The 8,635-nt window shown below is 38.0% G+C and overlaps 1 pseudogene; it reads left to right on the forward strand.

Moving 5' to 3' along the window:
• The first annotated feature begins 575 nt into the window (after positions 1–575).
• On the forward strand, positions 576–1,498 carry LOC124508520 (AP-3 complex subunit sigma-1-like; annotated as a pseudogene).
• Positions 1,499–8,635: the final 7,137 nt, after the last annotated feature.

The following is an 8,635-nucleotide window of genomic DNA, read 5'->3' on the forward strand; positions in this document are numbered from 1 at the left end:
AGATACCAAAATTAACTATGGGCTGAATATTATTAACATATCTATCTCTCTATCTCTATCTCTATCTCTATCTCTATCTCTATCTCTATATCCAAATCTATCTATAGATAGACAGATATCTCTGCCAAACCATGTCTATGATACCGTTGTTTTATTGTTTACATAAGTTATTGCCACAACAACATGTAGGCAGTTTAAATGTCTTTTTGAATAATCAAGTTTCATATGTTCAATCTATTAAAAATCTATTTAGGGGTACGTGGGTGCCTCATTCAGTTAAGCCAGCTACTTTTGATTTCAGCTCATGTCATGATCTGGCAGTTGGTGGGATTGAGCCCCGTGCTGACAGTATGGAGACTGTTTGGGATTCTCTCTCCCTCTTTCTCTGCCCATCCCCTGCTCACTCACGTGCATGCTGTCTCTCAAAGTAAATAAATAAACATTAAAAAAACAAACAAACTACCATTTAAGAATATGCACATGTGGGAGGGTGGGTGGGCAAGGATCACCAGTGATGACCCCAGGCAAAGCTGGTGCTCCTGCCCCAGTGCCCAACTGGTTGGACCTGGTTAGGCATGATCTAGGCGACCCTCATCTTCAACACCATGGGAAGCCAAGGCTTTCCAAGTTCTACAAGCCCTACAGAGAAGATACACAACAGCCAGTCATCAGGGAGACATTCTATTTGGTATCTAAGAGAGATGAAAATGTAATTTCTTAGAAGGAGAATTGTTAATTGGAGGATCTGACAACAAGCTGATTTATAGACATTATGCAACATTATACTTCGTCTTCTATGTGGATTCTTCACAAAGTGAACTTGGCATTTTATTTATTTATTTTTTTTTAATTTTTTTTTTCAACGTTTATTTATTTTTGGGACAGAGAGAGACAGAGCATGAACGGGGGAGGGGCAGAGAGAGAGGGAGACACAGAATCAGAAACAGGCTCCAGGCTCTGAGCCATCAGCCCAGAGCCCGACGCGGGGCTCGAACTCACGGACCGCAAGATCGTGACCTGGCTGAAGTCGGACGCTTAACCGACTGCGCCACCCAGGCGCCCCGTACTTGGCATTTTAAATCCAATTCAATCACCCAGGAACCCCAAGATTCATGGATCTCTTACCATGTGTATACAGATCTGACCCCCAAACCCACCAATCCCTGCTTCCTGAAAATCTTTCATAATGTCCTTAGAACTCAAAGTATTTGTGGAAACATTAGACAAGCGTTTTGAAAATGTCTGTGAACTGGATTTAATTTACGACGTAGACAAGGTTCACAATATTCTTGCAGAAATGGTGATGGAGTGAATGGTATTGGAGACAAAAATGAATGAGATTGTTACACAAATTCATGCACAAAATGAACTGGAGAAATCTGAGGCTGGCTTTGCAGGATCTCTAGCCTGTGCTGTATCAGCTGTAAAAAATATGAATCTTCCTGAGATCCCAAGAAATATTGACACTGCTGATATCAATATAAAAAAGAAATATTGATATTGCTGATACCAAACCTGCCCTTTATTTAAAATAAAAAATTAAAAAGGCCACTCCCAGATAAAATCCAGGGGAAAAGTCATTTAAGTTTACCATGCAGTTGTTTACCAAAAATAGAAGAGGAGAGTCTTAACTTTTGCTCTTGGATTGAAGTCCAGATACTGTATAGAAGTTGTGTGAAATCTGTATGGAAGCTGAACGTTGCTTTTTTTGCTCAGTGATTTTGAAGAAACTGAGTAGTACCCCTGTGATATTTCTCTTTCTTTTCTGAACTACATTCCCATATCCACCTAAGGCATGCCTCTATGGACTGACTACTACAGTATTTCAAAAAGTGCTTGAGACATTTCTTTAAATTATGTCCTTTAAACAATCCAAATGTTTTTTGTATGGTTCACAAGAGCAGCATTCCACAATTCTTTCTGTCATTTGTTACAATTGTTATTTAAAAAACCAAGTATGTATTGCGTGAAAACATTATGACCTTTGTCTCTCTTTTTAAATTTATTTTTCAATTAAAAAGGACCATTTTATTCATAGTAAGTACCGTTCACCTTAGAAAAAAGAGCTTTGGAAAAAGGCTGATTTACTACATGGCCTCAGCATGAAGCCTAGGGAGGGCCTTCTATATCATAGCAAATCTAGACAGTACTATCAACATACTCAAATTTCATGGGAGAAAACAGTGGCAATTGGGTAAATCAAAACACCCATTTCTTGTACAAGCTGCCTCTTCGAGAGATGTGCAAAGGTGATATATCACACTCCATTCTGGCCACTGCTGAGGTCATTCTAGGTAGTCAGCCTGTTTTCTGGATACTAGCCTTGGTAGTCCCATCTTGTTGTCCTGGATTTCTGATGCCCATTGAAGGGAGCCTCAGCACACCAGAACAATGATTAAGTCATGATTCTGTCTACCGCCTGAAGTGGCTATGCATAACAAAGCAGGAAACCATCTTCCAATATCTGTATGCCGACTTCTCCCCTCTGTGGGGGTTTGTCCTCGAACTTTACCTATGTCCTCTCCTCTCAGTGAGTTTCTTTTTGTTTTTTAAAGGGTGACTTTGATCTTTTACCTTCCTGTATTTTCTGTGGAAAATGTGTCATTATTGGTCATTATTTTTATTTTTTATTTATTTATTGTCAAGTTAGCTAACATAGAGTATAGCCTTGGCTTCAGGAGTAGATTCCCATGATTCATCAGTTATATACAACACCCAATGCTCAGCCCAACAAGTGCCCTCCTCAATGCTCATCACCCATTTTTCCCACCCCCTAACCCCCCACCCCCATCATATATCAATTTGTTCTCTGTATTTAAGAGTTTCTTATGGTTTGCCTGCCTCTCTGTTTGTATCTTATTTTCCTTCCCTTTCCCTATGATCTTCTGTTAACTTTCTCAAATTCCACATGTGAGTGAAATCACATGATGTCTGTCTTTCTCTGACTTATTTCACTTAGCATAATACCCTCCTGTTCAATCCACATTGTCGCAAATGTAAAGATTTCAAGCTTTTCCATCACCGAGTAGTATTCCATTGTGTGTGTGTGTGTGTGTGTGCATGTGCATGTATACACATACATGCCACCTCTTCTTTTTTATTTATTTATTTATTTATTTTTTTATTTTTTTAATATATGAAATTTATTGTCAAATTGGTTTCCATACAACACACAGTGCTCATCCCAAAAGGTGCCCTCCTCAATACCCATCACCCACCCTCCCCTCCCTCCCACCCCCCATCAACCCTCAGTTCTCAGTTTTTAAGAGTCTCTTATGCTTTTGCTCTCTCCCACTCTAACCTCTTTTTTTTTCCTTCCCCTCCCCCATGGGTTCCTGTTAAGTTTCTCAGGATCCACATAAGAGTGAACACATATGGTATCTGTCTTTCTCTGTATGGCTTATTTCACTCAGCCTAACACTCTCCAGTTCCATCCACATTGCTACAAAGGGCCATATTTCATTCTTTCTTATTGCCACGTAGTACTCCATTGTGTATATAAACCACAATTTCTTTATCCATTCATCAGTTAATGGACATTTAGGTTCTTTCCATAATTTGGCTATTGTTGAGAGTGCTGTTATAAACATTGGGGTGCATGTGGCCCTAAGAATCGGCACTCCTCTGTCCTTTGGATAAATTCCTAGTAGTGCAATTTCTGGGTCATAGGGCAATTCTATTTTTAATTTTGTAAGGAACCTCTACAGTGTTTTTGAAAGTGGGTGCACCATTTTGCGTTTCCACCAACAGTGCAAGAGGGTTCCCCTGCCTTCACATCCTCGCCAACATCTGTTATAGCCTGAGTTGTTAATTTTAGACACTCTGACCAGTGGGAGATGATATCTCAATGTGTTTTTTATTTGTATTTCCCTGATGATGAGTAATGTTGAGCATCTTTTGATGTGTCTGTTTCCCATCTGGATGTCTTCTTTGGAAAAATGTCTATTCATGTTTTCTACCCATTTTTTCACTGGATTATTTGTTTTGGGGGTGTTGAGCTTGGCAAGTTCTTTATAGATTTGGATACTATCCCCTTATCTGATAGGTCATTTGTAAATATCTTTTCCCATTCCATCAGTTGCCTTTTAATGTTGTTGATTGTTTCCTTTGCTGTGAAGAAGGTTTTTATCTTGATGAGGTCCCAATAGTTTATTTATTTTTTTTTTAATTTTTTTTTCAACGTTTTTTATTTTTTTATTTTTGGGACAGAGAGAGACAGAGCATGAACGGGGGAGGGGCAGAGAGAGAGGGAGACACAGAATCGGAAACAGGCTCCAGGCTCCGAGCCATCAGCCCAGAGCCTGACGCGGGGCTCAAACTCACGGACCGCGAGATCGTGACCTGGCTGAAGTCGGACGCTTAACCGACTGCGCCATGCAGGCGCCCCCCCAATAGTTTATTTTTGCTTTTGTTTCCCTTGCCTTTGGAGACATGTCAAGTAAGAAGTTGCTGCAGCTGAAGTCAAAGAGTTTGCTGCCTATTTTCTGCTATAGGATTTTGATGGTTTCTTGGCTCACATTTAGGTCTTTCATCCATTTTGAATTTATTTTTTTGTATGGTGTAACAAGGTGGTCCAGTTTTATTTTTCTGCATGTGGTTGTCCAGTTCTCCCAGAACCATTTGCTGAAGGGACTGTCTTTTTTTTCCATTGGATACTCTTTCCTGTTTTGTCAAAGGTTAGTTGACCATATATTTGTTGGTCCATGTCTTGGTTCTCTATTCTATTTCATTGGTCTATGTGTCTTGTTTTGTGCCAGTACTATACTGTCTTGATTAATACACCTTAGTAATACAGGCATAAGTCCAAGATTGTGATGCCCCAGCTTTGGATTACTTTTTCAACATTATGTTGGCTCTTTGGGGTCATCTGTGGTTCCATACAAATTTTAGGGTTGTTTGTTCTATGTCTGTGAAGAATGCTGGTGCTATTTTGATTGGGATTGCATTGAATGTGTAGATTGCTTTGGGTGGTATCGACATTTTAACAATACTTGTTCTAATCCATGAGCATGGAATGTTTTTCCATTTCTTTGTGTCTCCTTCAATTTCTTTCATAAACTTTCAGCATACAGAAATTTTACCTCTTTGGTTAGGTTTATTCCTAGGGATCTTATGGTTCTTGGTGCAATTATAGCTGAGAATCTCCCTAATCTGGGGAAGGAAATAGGCATCCAAATCTAAGATGCATATAGAACTCCCTTCAAAATTAAAACAAACAAGCAAACAAACAAACAAACAAACACAAAAAAAACAGCTCAACCCCATGACACATCATAATTAGACTGGCAAAATACAAAGATAAAGAGAGAATTCAGAAAGCAGCTAGGGACAAACAAGCCTTAACCTACAAGGGTAGACACATAAGGGTAGTAGCAGACCTGTCCACTGAAACTTGGCAGGCAAGAAGGGAGTGACAGGAGATACTCAATGTGCTGAATGGGAAAAATATTCAGCTAAGAATCTTTTATCTAGCAAGGCTGTCACTCATAATAGAAGGAGAGACAAAGGCTTTCCCAGACAAACAAAACTAAAGGAGTTCATGACCACTAAGCCAGCCTTGCAGGAAATCCTGAGGGGGACTCTGTGAGTGGAAAGCAGCCAGCATTACAAAGGACCAGGGACATCACGACAGGCATGAAACCCACAGATAACACAGTGACACTAAATCCATATATTTCAATAATCACTATGAATGTAAGTAGACTGAATGCCCCAATCAAAAGACATAGGATATCAGAATGGATAAAGAAACAAGATCCATCTATATGCTGCCTACAAACGACTCATTTTAGGCCTGAGGACACCTGCAGATTGAAAGTGAGGGGATGGAGAGCCATCTATCACTCTACTGGGTATCAAAAGAAAGCCCCAGTAGCCATACTTATATCAGACAAACTAGATTTTAAAACAAAGACTATAACAAGAGATGAAAAAGGGCATCATATCAATTAAGGGTTCTGTCCATCAATAAGAGCTAACAATTATAAATGTTTATGCCCCCAACATGAAACACCCAAATATACAAATCAATTAGTCACAAACATAAAGAAATGTATAGATAATAATACCATGATTGTAGTGGACTTTAATACTCCACTTACATCAATGGACAGGTCATATAGGCATAAAATCAATAAGGAAACAATGGCTCTGAATGACCCATTGGACCAGATGGACTTACCAGATATATTCAGAACGTTTCATCTCAAAGCAGCAGAACATACATTCTGCTCAAGTGCACATGGAACATTCTCCAAAATAGATCACATACTGGGTCACAAAATAGGCCTCAACAAATATAAAAGGATTGAGAACATACCATTCATTTTTTCAGATCACAATGCTATGAAACTTGAAGTCAACTACAGAAAAAAATTTGTAAAGCCCCCAAATACATGGAGGTTAAAGACTATCCTACTAAAGAATGAATGGGTAAACCAGGAAATTAAAGAAGAAATTAAAAAAATATACATGGAAGCAAATGAAAATGCTTTTATTTTCAGTCCAAACCCTTTGGGATACAGCAAAGGCAGTCATAAGAGGAAAATACATTGCAATTCAGGCATATCTCAAGAACCAAGAAAGTTCCCAAATACATAACCTAACCTCATACCTAAAGGACCTAGACAGGCAGCACCAAAGAAAGCCCAAAGCCAGCAGAAGAGAAATAATAAAGATTAGAGCAGAAATAAACAATATAGAATCCAAAACCCAGTAGAAGAGATCAATGAATCTAAGAGATGGGTATTTTTTTAGAGAATAAACAAAATTGGTAAGCCCCTAGCCAGACATCTCAAAAAGAAGAGAGAGGACCCAAATAGATAAAATCATGAATGAAAGAGGAGAGATTGCACCAACACCCCAGAAATACAATTATTAGAGAATACTATGAAAAATTATATGCCAACAAACTGGAAAATATGGAAGAAATAGACAAATTCCTAGATACCCACATACTACCAAAACTGAAAAAGGAAGAAATAGAAAATTTGAGCAGCAAAGAAATTAAATCGGTTATCAAAAATCTCCCGACAAATAAGAGTCATGGGCCAGATGGCTTCCCAGGGAAATTCTATGAGACATTTAAAGCAGAGTTTATACCTATTCTTCTCAAGCTTTTCCAAAAAAAAAAAAAAAAGACAGAAATGGAAGGAAAGCTTCCAGACTCATTCTATGAAGCCAGTATTACCTTGATTCCCAAACTAGACAAAGATCCTACTAAAAAGGAGAACTACAGGCCAATATCCCTGATGAACATGGATGCAAAAGTTCTCAACAAAATACTAGCAAATCTAATTCAATGGTATATTAAAAGAATTTTATTCACCATGATCAAATAGGATTCATTCCTGGGCTGCAGGGCTGGTTCAATATTCACAAATCAATGAACATGATGCGTCACATTAGTAGAAGAAAGGATAAGGACATTTGATCCTGTCAATAGATGCAGAAAAAGCATTTGACAAAATATAGCATCCTTTCTTAATAGACACCCCCAAGAAGGTCAGGATAGGCTTGCCTGAGTGGCTCAGTTGATTAAGCATCGACTTCATGAGTTCCAGCTGCGCATCTGCTGATAGCAGAGAGCCCACTTTGTATCTTCTGTCAGCCTCTCTCTCTGCCCCCTCCACTTCCTCTCTCTCTCTCTCTCTCTCTCTCTCTTTCTCAATAATAAACATTATAAAAAAGCCAGTATTGAAGGAATATAACTTATCATTATAAAAACCATACATGAAAGGTCCACAGTTAATATCATCCTCAATGGGGAAAAACTGAGAGCTTTCCCCCTGAGATCAGGAATGTGACAGGGATGTCCAATCTCACCACTATTGTTTAACATAGCCTCAGCAATCAGATAGCAAAATGAAATAAAAGGCATCTAAATTGGCAAAGAAGAAGTCAAACTTTCACTCTTTGTAGATGACATGATACTCTATATGGAAAACCTGAAGGACTCCACCAAAAAACTGCTAGAACTGAATTTAACAAAGTTGCAGGATATAAAATTGATATACAGAAATTGGTTGCATTTCTATACACCAATAATGAAGCAACCGAAGGAGATATCATGTAATCAATCTCATTTACAATTTCACAAAGAAATACCCACTAATAAGTCTCTTTAAGTAAACTCCAAGGTAACTGGACTTCTAAAGAAAAAAGAAATAGAGAGAGAGAGAGAGAAAGTCATGTGTTGTTTTGGAAATTTTCATAGTTTTACTTGTTATTACATTTTTAGTTTTATAATTATCCCTTATTCATATAATTTTTAGTTATTCTTATTTGATGGATGTGCCGTGGTTAACTGTATACTTAAGAAACAATAGTGATGATTGAGGTTTTACTTTTGATATTTTATCTCATTACAATCCATTTGGGAAATGGCAAGTTGTTGTTTTTATTTTCCTAATCCAGTACATTTCTTCTGCTACACATTAATAAATGGCTCCTTTAAACTATTGATTGCCACTATCGGCAACCTACATTTATCACAGCTGTATTGCTTTTTTCTATTGCATAGTAATTGCTCCTCATTTATTTCACTTTGTAACACACAAAAGCTAAAAATCACAAATACCTTGTAATAGGGGACCATATAGGGTGCATATTTAACATGATATTGTTTTTTATGACC

Source organism: Lynx rufus, unplaced genomic scaffold (genome assembly GCF_022079265.1).
Source record: "Lynx rufus isolate CCGP_SWC_20201006 ecotype Redwood Valley unplaced genomic scaffold, mLynRuf1.p SCAF_1, whole genome shotgun sequence".
Lineage (NCBI taxonomy): Eukaryota > Metazoa > Chordata > Mammalia > Carnivora > Felidae > Lynx > Lynx rufus.